This window comes from Taudactylus pleione, unplaced genomic scaffold (genome assembly GCF_031769625.1).
Source record: "Taudactylus pleione unplaced genomic scaffold, aTauple2 ptg000005l, whole genome shotgun sequence".
Taxonomy (NCBI): domain Eukaryota; kingdom Metazoa; phylum Chordata; class Amphibia; order Anura; family Myobatrachidae; genus Taudactylus; species Taudactylus pleione.
In genome coordinates this window covers 27,122,997-27,137,104 of record NW_028284408.1, presented here as the reverse complement: position 1 = coordinate 27,137,104, position 14,108 = coordinate 27,122,997, and positions in this window count along the sequence as shown.

The following is a 14,108-nucleotide window of genomic DNA, read 5'->3' as shown; positions in this document are numbered from 1 at the left end:
AATCCCATTCATTATATTTAAAAAAAATAATAATTTATATATAATTGTTGCTCATCTAGTCTCATTTATGTCTTAAATTAATCACTACTGTGAAGAGACATAGAGAATATCTTCATTGCATATGTAGTAGCTATTATATTGTACATGTTTTCTTTTAAATGCACCTAGAAATTCACTTCCCTGTACAATGTAATTGAAAGGTGCTAATGGTCTCCGAATAAAATCCCAGGCTAAGGTCTCATCTCCATGATCTCTAAGGAGGCTCTGCTACTAAACAGGACGTGCCCTTGTAAATGAACAGGAGCCATCCCACAAATATCATTTAAAAATACTGCATATTGTCCAGCAAAACTTAGACAGAATGAAGCAAAAAATACCCACTGAAAATACCTGAATATGCCAAAGATTGTAGCCACTACAAAAGCTGCCATCGTGTTGCACATTATATTCAGATACAAACAGTTGCAAAGGCCCAACAAAAATGCATGCTGTCACTGGCATTGTGCAGTTTTGGATGTAGCCCATGAGTCACTATTCTGCAATGGAACATGACTGTTAAGCTGGAACAAATACACACTGGACACACTGGAACAAATACACACTGGTGTACTAATGCATCAAGGAGGTGTCAGACACCTCCTTGATACATTTGCGGTCCCAGCTCTGCGACTGACGTCATAGGCTGGGATCTTCATTGGAACCGGGTCGCGATGGTTGCTGCTGTGGTCAGGCTGCAAGAGCTAAAGCTTCCTGCAGCCTGACCGGGTGCTGGCCACGTAAGAGGCCAGGAATCTGCATCCGTCGATGCAGATCACGGCCTCGTCCCTCCCGAAAAACCGGGGTTGACACGCCCCCATTTCTGGGAACGGTGACCAGACACGCCCCTGCTCCGCCACAGCATGTCAATCATGCTGCGGCTTGGGCGGTTTGTGATCGAGATTGTTAGGGGTCTGCATGCGCAGACCCCTCACAATCGGAGATGTACATTCAGCGTCAGATGAACATACATCTCTAAATCAGGCCCTATATGGTTGGAACTTTTTGGACCTCAATATCAGTGCAATATCAGTGTGTATTTGTACAAAGCTCTAACACCAGCAAGACACTGTGGACAGTGACAGCACTTTGAACTCTATTAGTGTAGAGGTTTGGACCCCCTGGTTTGGAGCAGCTGCCCAACATACAGGACCCTCTTTAGCCTTGATAAAAGAATGGAAAAGCCAAGATTACCTTCCCAGAATATGAAAAAGTGCAACCTCTATGTTATAGATAGCGAGCAGTGCCTTTAGCACACACTGTGGGGTCTATTTACTAAGCAGTGTTAGGAGACAGGGTGAAAAGTGACAAGGTGCCAGCGAATCAGCTCCTAACTGTCATCTCACAGGCTGTGTTTGAAAAATGACAGTTGGGAGCTGATTGGCTGGTACCTTCTCACTTTCTTATCACTTTTCACACTCTTTCCTAACACTGCTTAGTAAATAGACCCCACTGTATTTCCTTAGGGTGGCAAGAGTGCTGGGATGGATGCGTATGAAGGAAGGACAGGAGAGACATGCTACCTGACCATAAGATGACTAATACAATTGGTTTTAACCAATACAATACAAGCTGGCAGGACAAGCACAAGTAAGTGAGATACTGTATCAAAGGTATGGGCCATGTTTTGTCCGATAGGAGGGAAATGGTTCAATTGCCTACAAGTCAGTACTCTTTAATCATCTGTAATGTGACCAGCACATGCCGTATCGTCCAGAAAAGTCAGTGGATCAATATAGGACACAGCGACTAAGATTAGAGTGTTTGAGGATTAGCATAGCTGTTTCTCTCTAGTATCTGCCACTAAAGAAAGACATTGGCCCTGATTCAGAGCCACTCGCTAGCGGCAGTACGCTCGTTCCGAGCGATGTTCGCACATCTGCGCATGCGTACGGTTTTTAGTACGCATGCGCGAACCAGTCAGTGCGGCCGAAAATCGTTTGTACGCAATATAGCGAGTGGCTCTGAATGAGGGCCATTGTCTGCTGTGTTCCCCCAGGAGAGGCATCTTAATAGGCCGATGGGTTCGCTTTGCTGCTGCTGTTTCAAGGCTTAACTCCTTCAGTCTGTGGATAAAAGTAACATGGGAGGATGAAACAAACATGCTAATCTATCTATGCAGACTGCTTCTTGGAGAATTACCAGTGTAGTATAAGCTTACCCGGCTAGCAATATACTTGTATCATAGAAGATGGGTTGGTAGATTTATCTTCAAAATCTCCTCCCAGTTACAGGAAGTGATTACTTGTAATTACTGGGAAATTATTGAGTAGATCACATAAAAATAGCCAGATAATATTGTACATGATTCATTTCTGATCCGTAAATCATAAAGGTGTCAGAGGACACTGCAGAATCACAATATGGTACAGTGTGAGGCAGATTCGCCATCAGTCAGCTAGGAGAGATGAAGACATAAAATGCAGACATATTCATTAGCTAAGCAGTTAGGCTCCCATTGGAATTTTCCTCCAGAAGAAGTCCAAAGTGTACACAAAAATGTGTGAAATATGCAAGCAGCTTGTTGAGAGTATGGTAATGATGTGACTTCATTATTCAAGTAAAAATAAATAAAATGGAGGTGTTAAAGCACAATATCAGATACAGCCACAGAATTAAATCTGAAAAATGTTTGTGTGAAGCTGAATAGAGAACATATAATAGACATTTTTTGAGCAGAATAAATTCTATATTAGGTGTTTTTTCCAAGACTACAAACACCCACTAATGTATTTCTTGCAATCTGTCCATGTATCCATTTGTACTCAATAGACCGGACCTAGGCCCTCATTCAGAGCCACTCGCTATTTGCGGTCGTTCGTTCTAAAACAAGGGGTGGCAATTCAAATGAACCGTTCGCTGTTTGCGGTCTGTTCACGCCTCTATGTCTGAACGAGTGAGCAAAACTTGCGTTCGTTTTTTGGAAAAATACGCCCCCTGGCCGCTCGCATCCTACGTCATGTCCGCTATTTATTAGATTAATCGAGTACATCGAACAGGATATGAACTGCTCGCTATTCTTGTGGTTGATTTTTTCAACCGCTATTTTGCGAGCAGTTCTGAGTTAAAAAAAACCAAATGACGTGGTCATTGACGCTGCTATATTAATTATGCACACCCATAAAACGCCCGTTTTGACCTTTATGCACGCCTGCGTTCTGATCTCCACTCCCCGTTTTCAAGCACCTTCCCCTGTTACCACCCACATACGCCTTATTCTGTCACTCAAAATAGCAGGCACTCGCTATATTGCGTACAAACGATTTTCGGCCGCACTGACTGGTTCGCGCATGCGTACTAAAAACCGTACGCATGCGCAGATGTGCGAACATCGCTCGGAACGAGCGTACTGCCGCTAGCGAGTGGCTCTGAATCAGGGCCCTAGTAACTAGAGCTAGACAGCAGAGTTTAAACTCAGGGCCTGATTCAGAGCTGGACGCTCTGACAGAGCGCTCGCTCTGAATTAGGGCCAGCCTTCTATTTTTTTAGAACGGCCTCCTGGCCGCTCGCATAGCTGTGGGTGACCACCCACAGCTATAGCGAGCGGCCATGATGATGGTCAAGACCATCGCGACCATCGGGCTTGCGACGAGACCCTTGTGGTAGGGTCTCATTGCCGCAAGCCCTAGAGAGCTTTCGGCTCAAACAGAACTGAAAGCACTCCAACTGACATCACTTGTGATGTCAGTGGGGCCGGCCCCAGACGGTAGGCGTTCCCATGGGAACGCCTCCGTTTGGGCAGCCACGCCCCCGGCCCACCCACCAAAGGGGACGTGCTGTCACTCAACATCGACAGCACGCCCCCTTTGGTACGAGACCCGGAGCGACGGATTGCCCGTCGCTATCCGGGTCTCGCGCATGCGCACGATGGAGCCGGCTCCGTCGTGCGCATGCGCACTGGGCCACCATCGACTAACTTGCGAGCGGGTCTGAATCAGGCCCTCAGTTCTCAATTTTTCTGTATGAGTATCAATATTGTATGGTTTTTTTATAAAGCTAGAATATCATTTATAAAGTGTACAGATATACAGACATATAACAATAGAAAAGGAGAAGGTCCTGTATGAACAAACTTTCAGTTTTTGGATAAAAGTGCCCTAGAATACATACTGTACCAATGGGCTTTATCCACCCACATTTCTGTAAATATTATTTAGTCAGCAGTCATTACCCTACCAGTATGTGTTTGATCCATGGTAGGAAATTAAAGAATTCAGCACAATAGCCTTGGCATCGAACCAAAGGCACCAGCACTGCAATGCAGAAATGAAGACACCGGTGCCAACATGTTCCTACAGTACCAATATTACACCCGATCCTACTAAATTCATAGTTTGATAGTATTGATAGTACACCTTTATCCATGAGGTTCCTTGATGTTACCTCATAGCTTAGGTGAGCTCATCATTGATTGGCCAGCCAGTTATGCTTACCAGATTTAGGGGTCTATGTACTAAGCCTTGGAGAGAGATAAAGTGGACGGAGATAAAGTACCAAACAATTTGCTCCTGTTATTTTACAGGCTGTGTTTGAAAAATGACAGTTAGGAGCTTAGTGGTTGGTACTTTATCCACTTTATCTCTCTCCAAGGCTTAGTGCATAGACCCCATAATTACTCACCACTCTTACTTTATTTAAAATAGATGGGAGTGACGGGGAATCATGTGACTGCGGTATTGCGAGTCTCCCCTCTGTATTTTACACTTGCTAGCAACAACCACATTCATAACTAATTCAACAGACCAACCTTACACAGTATGCAATCGGGAAGCCGGCATACGTAAGCATGACAGCCGGCTTCCCGACTGCTTTATCCCGGTGAGGGTTAAATGACAGGCATCTGCTTCTAGCCGCCTGTCATTTTACCGACGCCGGGAGACCAGCGCCCAGCATCCCGATCGAAGTGATGCCGGGCGCCGCTGAGGACAGCCGCGGGGGGTTGGTTAGGTTTAGGTGGCGGGGAAGGGGTGGTTAGGTTTAGGCACCCCTAAAGAGGGTTAGAGTTAGGAGGTTAGGTTAGTTCAAACGTACCTGCGGACGATCAGGATTTTCAGCCGTGTTGGCTTGCCGCTGTCGGGATTTGATCCACCGGACTTGTGTCTGGCGGTAATTCATATGTATTCCCCTTACACAGAGTAACAGATAACAGCGCGATGATTAGGATTTTTCTTTACATGGAATAAATAAATCTTTGCATAATCATGTCACAGTGAATTATCTACTAAAGATATAAGACTCATTTGATATGTTGGTTGTATAAATTCGGGCCAGTAATATAAAGAGCTATATGAAGTTCTTGCTTACATACATCTGCAACTCCTACCTAGCTTTACATAATTAGGCCCTGAGATATTGGAGTGACATTTCTGATCCATAAAGCTTACAATCATATATATCAGTGGTGCTGTAATGCCAATGTAAAATGATCAGATCTGCTACCATCTGAAAATTCCAGATAAGAAAAAATATCATTTTTACTGATATTTATTCAGAATAGAACAATGTAAGAGATTTAGCGAAGTGTGTGACTTGGATGAAAATGCTTTAACCAGCAATGAAATATCTAGTTTATTAGTATGGGTTGCAACCTGAGGATTTTTCCAACTCTTGCACCATAATCTAGCTGTAGAACATGCATTGGTTTATAATGCATCGATTTATAAAAATCAATGGATAATTAAACCCATCCACCAACACAAGATGGAAGCTGTAATGTGCAGGTCATCCAAAATAAAATACACAACCTTTATGAATTCTTTTTTTTAGCATAATAAAGACAGTTAACTCTTCAGCTTCCAGAGAGGTTGGAATAACATGATATTGGCAGAGATAGCAATAGTTTAACAGGGAAATGCATTGTGGCCGCTCTGTCATCTGAAACAAGTGGTCTGTAACTCAGTATGCGCATGTTGATTACAGATAAGGAATGCAGGAACACTCCTCTGATCTGAGGGCTATGTCACTGCAAAGACACAGTCACTCAGTACAGAAGTGTGACAGGGGAGGAAAATGACAGTGACAAGTAAGAGTGACCACACATAAGAGGAAGATAGAAGAGCGACATAAAATCATCAAATTCAGATTTATATTGGACTGATCAGAGCCGGCCCTAGGCATAGGCATAATAAGCAAATGCCTAGGGGCGACCGGAATGCCTAGGGGCATTCCAGGGCTCAGCCACGGTTCCCCCCTGCCACCGGCGCTGCATGCCCCTCCTCCCTACCCTGCTGCTGCCGCGATTGGAGCTCACCTCCGATCGGGCAGCGCAGTGGCCAGTTGAGCCACCCAGGTCAGAATGAGCTTCTGTCCAGAAGCTCATTCTGGCTGCAGGAGGAAACAAGATGGCCGCGGGAGGGCATGCTGCACACTGCTACTACTAGGGGCACTGCTGGAGAGGGGACTACTACTAGGGGCACTGTTAGGGGGGGACTACTACCAGGGGCACTGCTGGGCAGGGACTACTACTGGGGGCACTGCTGGATGGAGGGACTACTACTACTACTAGGGGCACTGCTGGATGGGGGGGACTACTACTACTACTAGGGGCACTGCTGGATGGGGGGGCTACTACTAGGGGCACTGCTGGAGAGGGGACTACTACTAGGGGCAATGTTAGGGGGGGACTACTACCAGGGGCACTGCTGGGGAGGGACTACTACTAGGGGCACTGCTAGGGGGGACTATATATATATATATATATATATATATAGATAGTGTGTGTGTGCATATATATATATATACATACATACATTCAGCCCGACACTCTGGATACATTTACTGGTAATCTCGAGGGTGCCCTCCTAGCATAATAAATAAATTTCTATACCGAGCTGAACAGCCCATCAGGAAAAAAACACTCCTCAGTAGTTGTAACCAGAGGAGTAGCGTGGAACCATGGCGCCCGGAGATAGTGCATATCATAGTGCCCCCCTCCCTGTACTGAGCTGTGCCAGTGGGGTATGGCCAGCCTGCGGGGGAATACTGAAGTGAAGAGAAAAACAGCAAACAGTGGCAGTATTATGCTGGGCATTGAGGTCCCATTGGGGGGAATGGAATGCTTTGGTGATGCACTGTCTGACATTAAGGGGTAGCTGCTTTGACACTGATTTATTTTTGTATAGCACCTAGGATCTGACTTTTATCTCCTTTGAATCATTGTTATTAGTGAATAGAGGAGATTGCATTATATATTCTGATCATTTAACTTAAATTGACAAAATAAATGTGCTAGAGTGAGATTCCACAGGGTGCACAGCTTATTACTGCAATTACGGCCCCAAGCAGTTTTCACTGGAATGGGAACACCTATGGGAAGCTCCCTTCTCAGCTATGCTCTTACTTTGCAAATATACATTGCACCTATATTAATGTGAGTACTGCTAACCATGTCATGTTCTGTCTACCACCATTATTATTATTCCAGGTCTCATAATAATATTTTAAAAAATCCGTAACTTATTTAGAATATAGTGCAAACCGAGCTAAAACTAACAGGCGGCCGTCATACTGTGCAGAACCCCATGAATTCCGGAACCTTGATGGCGCCCTCTGACCACCCTCACTACTCCCCTGGTTGTAACAAAGTGATATTTTGTCACAAATATTTAGTAAAATAGCATATCATCACTTCTCAAGCTTGCCAATATTCTGGCAGCCCCCTCCGGGAGGGGGCAGCCGGGCTGGACAAGCAGAGAAGGGTGTGGCTGGGGATACTTACCCGGCAATGGGGATGGAGCAGGGGCGTGGCCACGGAATTGCATCGTTTTGGCCCCGCCGCAGCTACACAATGCTGATATTTTCGGCATTGTGAAGCAGGAAGCGGGGTCATGATGATACGATTTACTGCGAATCGCGTCATCAGCTTCCCCCCCGCTGTGGGGGGTTTGTATGTTATTTGCTTAGGGGTCGGCGCCGGCCAGGAGACTTGACTGTTTTTCCGGGGGGGTGGGAGCGTCACTTGATTTTTGGGAGGCTCCCATCCAAAATCGGGACAGTAGGCAAGTATATCATTAGTACACACTTACACCTGCCCTATACTAGGTGCCAGGGCCGACGAGAGCCGCGCCGGGCCCAGGTGACAGGGGGCATGGTCTAATCGCGAGATGCATGGTACCTCCCCTTAGAAAAAAAATATATATATTATTTCAGCGCACTGGTGTGGGGGGGCACCGTGTGCCCTTCAGCCTGGCACAAAGCCAATCAGCGCGATCGCTCCCCCTATAGGCATAGGAGACTGCTCCGGCTGCTACTTTAGTAGCCACAAGCAGTCTCCCAGTGCAGCCCAGCACACAGCAGCATGTGCTGGGCTGTTGTGACCTAAGAGGGAGGGGGAGCGGTGCCGGACCTGGGCCCCCGCCGGGCCCCTGCAGCAAGCCTGGGCCTGGGTAATTTGTACCCGCTCCCCCCCCTCTTGGCGCCCCTGCTAGGTGCAAAAGATAGGCCTCCTAACAGGTGTATATACACTTCAGTGCTGGCCTGAGTGTGCCTAATTTGCAGGAACACACCATCACTGAACTTTGTCCAAGTGAGAACGCTCCATCACACCCTAAAGATGTGTCCTGCTACATCTTTGCAGATCGCGCTACAAATGTGCGCACGTATTGCGCCATGCGATTACCGCAGCAGCATATGCTATGGTATGCTAAGGCACGCACTTCAATCGCACCATGCAATCCTATGGAGGCGCGGGTAAGAATGCAGTGCGTGTATCCACTCGTGGGAGCACGCTTCCGCCATGCGTGGAACGATCTGCTGCTAAGTATTGTGGTGAGAGGGGTTGTCTCTCCCCTGAATTGCCCACATTCGGGTGGATCAGCTCCCTCCAAGGGAGGCTGGAGTGAAACCTGAGCGTTTTGCATTAGCAGTGGAGGTGTGGAATTCCAGGTTTTCACAGTTACACAGACCCAGCTGGAATAATCACTGGAGCACATGAAGGGTTTAAAACTCCCTCACACCTGATGCTCCTTGCTCCTGATGCCAGACAAACTGGCCAGGCGATAGGCTGGGGGTGGTGATTAGCATTAAGGTGCCAGTACACAGATATTGTGACTGCTGACTGTTAAGCACAATGAGTGCTAGGACATTTACTTTTATGTTTATTTGCTTATTTTCTGTTACGTGCCCGTGTGTATTCAAGCCTATGCTCATGTATGTTAAGGTGCAGTGTCTGCTACCATTAAAAGACACTGCTTTACCATGTACCTGCCTGTCTGGAGTCCTCATTTCTATACTCCGTTTTACAGTATGTTTGACATGTATTTTACTCTGCATTCTTGTATTTGCATGGTCTTATTTTCTGAATAAATTCATCTCAGAAACGCCATGCATATAGTGTGCATTCTATTCTGCATCATCCTCTATATACGCTCTCTAAAACATCAGAATAATACCTTTGTGTACAGGTCTTTAAACAGCCAAACTATCCAACTGATATGATCCAATAGTACATTGCACCTGATATGTGTTCACTAAAAAGTGTGTGAAGGTGGCAGAGCACATCTTTAGGCAACTGTAGCTACACACTGCTGAAGATTATTGGGCCATATATCAACAATTATGTATAATTATTGTCATCATGCTCTACACCTATCATCAGGATCGTTTAGCTGCTTGAACCCAATTCACAGCATAGAGACCAAAACACTGCAATAATTTTTCAACACTAAAAGATGCTGTCAACATTTGCATTGTGACAATGGATGGGATAGCATACCATTAAAGAATATGATGGTTAAAAAAAGTCTAAATAATCTCTATGTCTTATGATGAGTGTAGCATTGAGCTGAATAACATAAAACCACAGAACCCCTGTGAGCTAGCATTCTGCTGTACGCTTATGGAATGGGCATGGGAGGGGCTGGCTGAAGAGCAGCAGAAGCACATAGGGAAATGAATTAAATCATTAGTTAGAAGAGAAAGGCGATTGTTCCCAGACAAGACCTCTCACCTTGGCTCCCGTCACTGCTTATTAAAGATGCCCAGCACCACCAATTAGTAGCACTTCCCGTACGCCTGGCAGGTGACAGGAGGAGGAGCAGGGGAGGGTCACCTGCAAAATATAAGAGCAATTAACTTTTGTTGGTGGGGGGTGGGTATAAACCGAGTACAGTGCTAAACCTATGATCAAAGAGATCAGTTTTCTGGAAATAGATTGAAAAAAATACTGAACACAAGAGATCTACTGTAGTCAATTTTGAATAAAAATGAGATGTCTCCATTTATCAGATTCACTGACTGCACATAAGAGAAATATCATTGTAACTTAAGGGCCAGGTAGTAGCTGCAATAGAATCCTGTGCAACTGTACAGAGGGCTGTAAGCCAGACCAGACCCGACTGTGGGTAGCAGTGTACACTACCTTCATTGCAGGAGTCCCCCTGCTGTTGTTAGAAGAAGAATATATTATATAAAAAACACAAACATATACTATGGCAATGAATGGTGAAATAACAAACATGAATTGACAACCATACATGAAAATACCTTGGAATGGCTGCCCTTTTTCCACTGCCAGCAATAACCCTGCAGCAACCTGGGTTATTTTGCTGTGTGAAAGAGCAGGGCTGAACGCGGGTTCAACCCGGCTCGTGAAGCAGTGTGAATGGGTAACCCTGGTCGCTGTAACCCAGTTCCTGTTCCCTGCATAGGGAGTGCAGGTGCTTGGAGATGAGAACATCTCCAAGCGCCGCTCATCACATGACGCAGATGGCGTTATCGACCCGGTCTTGCTGCCTGTCTGTAAGGGGTCTCAGCCAGGTCGCTCCTGGGATGGTGGTGTGAGCATCATACCAGGTGCGACCCGGCAAAGCAGTGGAACAAAACACGTTTGAGAGTAAGGAAATGGAAGTGTCAGGCTGTAACTAGAGACGCTTGAACCGGCTGCACTGTAAAGGAATTCGTTCTCAAATGTATCTAATTTTAGCTCAATTCAAAAAAATATTCAGCTAAGTTCTAGAAAGTCCAACAGTTTTAAGTTTTAACCATGTTCCAGCCGGTTTGCACATGTCAAAACCGTGTCCATGAGATGTAACCAGCTCAAACCTGTTTGATTTAAACATTTAAGCAATTTCTATTTGTGAACTACCAACTTCAAGGTAAATGGTGATCATCAAATGTCCATTTAAGAAAATGTTGAAAAACTTAACATTTAATAGTTTCATAATTCACATAGGATTTAAAATAAAAAATAGTTAAAAGCACAATTTGTAATGTGCGAACTATGGAAACAAACTGAGAACGCGAGCTGCAAATTTCTAATCGCAAAATGAAACAGAGTCTATTGATGAGTGTAAAGGGGCCTATACATTAGACGACTTTCTGAACGATGCGACCAAAATCAGGAGGTTCAGATGAGGAAGGGGTGGGCTGTACATCAGGACCAAAACACAAATTAGCAATTATCAATTGGAAGATTGAGGTGTTCAGGACTAAAAATCTATAGAGCACAAAACAAATCTGTTGGGCAGGGATTAAGGGGTAAAAATATGGGTCCAGGCGTTAAGTGGAGAAATAAAGCTGCGCAGTCAAGATAAAACTTGACAGGTAGCTAAGGAATGTAATAATCTTCCCCAAAGGCAGGCAACAGAATGGTCTTATAAGGTGGAACCAGAGGAACCAAGCATTAACTATGGCACATTTAATGGAAATTAGGAAGATATATGTAGACAAGCAGGTGCAGCATGAAATGTGACTTTGTAAACAAGGACCAAAGGAAATTTTTAATTTAAACTTGAAGAAAAACATGTAGAAAGTGTTGGTTTTTAAAGGATTGCAGCACTTGTGCAACAATTAGTAGATGAAACATGCAAACTGGGATGAAGCTGCAACAGCTTACTGATGGGTAGTTATTACTGATGGGTAGGTATTACTGATGGGTAGTTACTACTGATGGGTAGGTATTACTGATGGGTAGTTATTACTGATGAGTAGGTATTACTGATGGGTAGGTATTACTGATGGGTAGTTATTACTGATGGGTAGTTATTACTGATGGGTAGGTATTACTGATGGGTAGGTATTAGTGATGGGTAGTTACTACTGATGGGTAGGTATTACTGATGGGTAGTTACTACTGATGGGTAGTTATTACTGATGGGTAGGTATTACTGATGGGTAGGTATTACTGATGGGTAGGTATTTCTGATGGGTAGGTATTACTGATGGGTAGTTACTACTGATGGGTAGGTATTACTGATGGGTAGGTATTTCTGATGGGTAGGTATTAGTGATGGGTAGGTATTTTTATAGTGAGTAGAAGAGAAGAGATCAGTAACAAGTTTGGTCTGGAAACACTTTTGGAAAAAGTATGTCTGTTTTGTGTGCCAGGGTTGTCATGGATAGTGCTGGGGATAGTAGTAGATGGAACTATCTGATCAAGGGCCTGAATCAGCTTGGATCGCAGTTCCTGATACGCATGCAGTCGGGCGATTGTTGCTTTCTGTGCATATTTATCACTGTGCGCATGCGTGAACCGGCCACTGCATTCGGGACTGCGATAGCAGTGACTATGCAGACCCATCGCAGAGTGATTGACAGGAAGTGCCATTTGTGGGTGGATGACGGGGGAGTGGTCAGTGAAACGCAGACGTGCCAGTGCGTTTGAAATGAATGCCGTTGCAGTGGCGTGCATAAATTATCCACTACGTTGTCTTACGCAGCATGAGACCTCATAGCGTGCAATGAAGTTATCAATTTCTTTTTAAGGTCAGGGATTGTGCAAGTGTGCATGAGGCTGCGATGGTACTCGACTGTACCAACGTTTTCACAGTCTTGCTAAACATTACGGATGTGTGTAAGGTAAAGTGAGCGTCCTTATGTTGTGCTGCGGCGGCATAGCGATCGCAATGGCTTAGCGTACTATCGCAGTTGAACTGCATGCATAATTGCAGCTGCGACCGCAATAACAATCCAAGCTGAATCAGACCCTAAGAGCAGATGTAAGGTAAGGATACAGATGTAGGGTAATATATAGTCACACTAGGGAAAGATATGAAGTATATGGGAGAGAGTACATGTGTTAGGAGTGTCAGATAAATGGTTTGGACCAGTGAACTTGCTTTCAGTTTATTTTAAGTGCTCTTTTGTGGAGAATAGAAAAGTTACGTTAGCATTAGCAAGCAATGACCCGACAGTGTATAATTTGCAATGAATAGAGATAACTATAGATGAGCTCAAGAGTGGCCCCCTTATGGAACAGGACACCTTTCCATTGGAAAAGGTCAAAGGAGAAGGTTATGAAGAGCTTAGGAGAAGTCGATGATCTTCATGAATTTTATAATCAAGCAGAATAAGCTGAAGAGTGAGGTGATGGAAGTATTGGTGTGTTGAGCCACATTAAAAGGAATTGACCAGGACACGAAGAGAAAACATGAAGTGTTCACCTTTGATACCTAGTTATGGCCCACACTACAGTGAGGTTAGTCACCTCTGTAATGCAGATAACACACAAAAAGCACGAGGAGTTTATGACTTATTGGAAAAGGATCAACAGGAACAAAAAACAACAGTCAGTGTTCCAATAACAATCTTCTGACTAAAGTTTAGATTGATCTTCTGTGTCTTGAAAAGGATATACTATGCAGGATCAATGTCCATCACAATCCATATATAATGCCAGTTTCTCCTCCCCTCTGGGCAGCACACCAATATCTGTGAATCCTGGAGTCATAAAGGCCATTCTCCAGAGAATTGGTAATAAATGCATCACAATAAAGAGGCTGCTATGAAGTATTACTTATTTATTACAGATGAAGGAAGCACACGTAAGTTGTTTTTGTAAAAGTAAAAAATGGTGTTTACTACATCAACATTTCATTTACATACAGAGGTCTATTTATTTAAAGGTTTGCCATCTAAGTGCAGTAATACAGGTTTATGTTGTGCTGTAATTTACCAGTCTGGGGATACTTTTGCACACTTTAGTTTTACATGGTATGGATGAAGTGAAGCCATTACAGCTTTGCAAGACCCCATTGCCACGCATTGGGTAATGCAAGTCACCATTGTTAGGCATAGGGTGACGCAAGTCTCCATTGCCAGGTATTGGGTAATGCAAGTCCCCGTTGCTAGGTATG